The sequence below is a fragment of the Fukomys damarensis genome, unplaced genomic scaffold, assembly GCF_012274545.1.
Source record: "Fukomys damarensis isolate Sample0158 unplaced genomic scaffold, DMR_v1.0_HiC HiC_scaffold_14, whole genome shotgun sequence".
Taxonomy (NCBI): domain Eukaryota; kingdom Metazoa; phylum Chordata; class Mammalia; order Rodentia; family Bathyergidae; genus Fukomys; species Fukomys damarensis.
The window spans coordinates 37613982-37617481 of NW_022900926.1; positions in this window are offsets into that span (position 1 = coordinate 37613982).

Consider the following 3500-nt stretch of genomic DNA (forward strand, 5'->3'; position numbering starts at 1 on the left):
AGGGGCTGGCTGGGAAGGAGGAAGGAGTAAAGGGAGATAACTGGAACCTCCCTCAAGGGTTAAAGCCTAAGGGGGAGGAGGGGTATTCAGAAGACAATCAACCTCGGGAAATCAGGGACTGCAGTCACCCCAGGAGACCTGACTGGTCTTCGGCCTCAGATGGAAAATTGAGGCTTCTAAGAAATGGAAAACAGCCCAAGGGAGCAAAAGGCCTGCAATCCAGGCCATGGAGAGGAAGTCAGGACTGCCAGAAACCCAAAACCACAGCAGTGAAATAAAATCTCCGAGAGGCAGTAAAACCCAGAAGTGACATTGAGGTGAATTGATAGAGCAGTGTGGGAAAAACACTTCACAAGCCAATGAAATATATGAAATGTGCAAAAGACCTGAGAAAGAAACAACACAGGGGAGAAGGCAGAAAAAGCCAAAATAGGCAGGGTTGAAACTGGGGATAACCTCTAAGGTATAGAGCAATATAGCCAGAAACACTGACCACATGCAGATGAGAACTGTAGAGACATGGGTGGGGTAGTGCTCCCTGCATTCCAGGAAGAGTGAGTGAAAAAGGATCTTCATTTGTCCATGCAGGAGGATCCTGGGAGCTGCAACCAAAAGCGTGAGTATGCAGGCAGCAAAGGCTCCAGCTGCCAGACACGGAAGGCACCAAATCTAGCTGTCAACAGATTTCTCCTCTGCACTCTTCCATTCCAGGATTCAGGGAGCAGAAGTCCTTTAGCTTTAGGGAGAAATGTTACAATCCCAAACTAGCTTTGTTACAATCATGAGCTCTGTTGATTTTGAATGTGTGAACTCCCCTCACTAAACCAACCAAGCACCTTCCAGTGTGATTAAAGCCCAGGGCTCACGAAGCACAATCAGAAAGGAGCTCACAGCTGCTCATTCAGTGCCATTTCTGTGGGATGCAGCCTTCTGCAGCTCAGTGAAACCCATTATGAAATTCAGATCACTTGTACAGTGGTCTTCTTCCAGTTATCTCAGTGATGATGAGCACTGCAGAGTGGACCTCTGTAACTAGAAAGACTTTTAAAAATGTGTTTTCTTGGGCTGGGGATTTAGCTCAGTGGTTCTAACACCTGTCTCACAAGCACAAGGTCCTGAGTGGGTTCCCTGGTACCAAAATAAAATAAAATAAAAAATAAAAAAAGTGTCTCTTTTCTGCAAACTACCCCAAACAATCCAGTGGCCTTTTAAAAAAATTCCAGCACTGAAGGTTTACAGTTATGCAATTTAAAAAACAATAACCAATGTCACTAGGTTTCTTTCAAAGGAAAAGATAAACCGACTGGTTATAGAATTATTTGTTCTTGAGCAGTCTTTACATATCACTTGTAATCCAGGAGTCTGTGGATGCTTGTGTTAAATCTGGTGTACTTTGGGGGAATATGAAATGGGAGAAGGTGAGGAATGCATGTTAAAACCTGGGACAGGGCAGGGTGGGAGGGCTCCATCTTCACATATAAGTATATGTGAATGCTGGTTATGCACTGATGAATGTATAGTAAAACCCTCAGTAAGCACACATTACATAATCAGAAAAGAAATATGTGTTTTTCCTTCCAAGTGAAAGGTCGAGGCATAGGATACTGTCTTCTCCTCTGGGTTGGCTTAGTGCCTGTGTGACACTGTAAATGCAAAGGTACAAAGGGTTTTCTCATCTGAGAAGGGTTGAGCCAGGGAATTTTGCATCTCTGGGAACTGAGGTGTGTGTATACCTGTGTTTCAGTTACAGCTCAGATCACAGCCACGAGACCTTTCCCCTACTGTTTTTTCTGATATGAGTGGGCTTCCCCAAAAGAGGTAGATCAGGAGGAGAAGTAGTGAGACTTGCCAGCCCCCTCCTCCTGCCCAAGGAAACATCATGTTATTAGCTGGGAATTCTTTACAGCCTGGCTGGAGGAAGTTTTTGGCTGTAAACTGTCATGCACTGCAGCCTTCCTTGAAAAGGCCGAGGGAGTGGACCTACTCCTGAGAACCCAAGGGAAAAGATCAGAAATCAGACACAGAAGAGTGGGGGGTGGGGGTTGGGGCGTGAAAGGACACACCACATTCGGACCCTGGATTGTGCTCTTCAATACCTGGGATGCCTTCTGGAGTGTAGAAATATAGCATCATTTTGTGCTCCAGTTTTATCTTAATTGGCTGTGCCCCTCCCGTTCAGTTTTTTTTTTTTCTTTTGCACCGGGGATCAAACTCAGGACCTTGCGCTTGTGAGCAGGCGCGGTGCCACTGAGCTAAATCCCCGTCCCACCCCATTCAGTTTTTAGAAGTATCTTCATGAGTTTCCTGGGATTTAGGAAAATCGAACACCAAGTTACCCTGGTGACTGAAGGCCGCTCCAGGAAAGAGTGTAGACAGATAAGTGCTTCGGCCTCGCTCTCTTTCTGCCTCCACAGCCCCTCCGCTTTGTCCCTTTAAGTGCGGAGGTTCAGGGGTCTCAGGCCACATATACTCCCAGAAGGGAAACTGACATGTGCCCTAAACTGCCTGGGTGACTGTGGCCCAAGAGCCGGCTGAAGGCAGTTCCGGTGTCGGGAGCAAATGAGGTCCTTTTGATGTCTCTCTGTCATAGGAAACTTCCTCCTCTGGACAACCCTCTGGGAATTCCCACACTTCCTAGGCAACTAAAGATACCGAGTGCAGTGGAGAGTAATGAGGTGCTCTGCACCTCCCGACTCGACTGGCCAGTTTCCGAGTTGAAGAGGAGAAGGGTCTTAGGCGCATTCCCAGCTCACCTGAAGGCCTCGGGCACTGGTCCTGGGGACTGGCTCCTGGGCAGCCTTTTCCCAGGAGGGAGGCAGGAAGAACCCCGCGTCCCCCTCCAGCTTCCCCGGGGAGGGGAGTTGGGTGCCTGGGCATAGATTTAGGTCTTACTGAGGCTCAGGGCTGGCAGAACCGGGGCCCACCTGAGGCGGTGGCTTCTTTCCGAAGGCGTGGGACTGGGGTGTGAGCGAAGAGACAGGGCGCCAAGGATGGGACGCAAGCCCTTGTTAAAGTGCCAAGCACCGTGTTGAGAGTGAGCTCAAAGGCAGAGTGCTGGCGGAGCCTCTGCTTCCTTCCCCCGGCCAGGCTCTCGTTTTAAAAGAATGTTATTGTTTAAAGAGACCCCATTGAACTATTTCCTGCTCATTGTCACCTTCTCCTCGCTCTTCCCGCGGAGGTTCTCACCGAAAGGTAATAAACCAGCTGCCGACACCGCTTGGCCCTTCGGCCGGTGGGGCAACGCGCCCACCCTCAGCAAAAGCCTCTGCAGGACGACGGAGCCCAGGGCGCCCCGGGACACTCTGTTTACTTGCAGACCTCGCCGTCCAATTGCTGTTTGTATGTGGGAAGGGAGGAAGTCTCCCCGACCGGGTCGTTACTCCCGTTTGTTTCCCTCCCTTTCTGCACAGGCGAGGGCCGCGGGCCCACCGACTCCGGGTGGGCTGATCTGCGGTGCCGCGAGGGAGTGGTGCCCGCGGAGGCGCAGCGGGCCGAGAAGG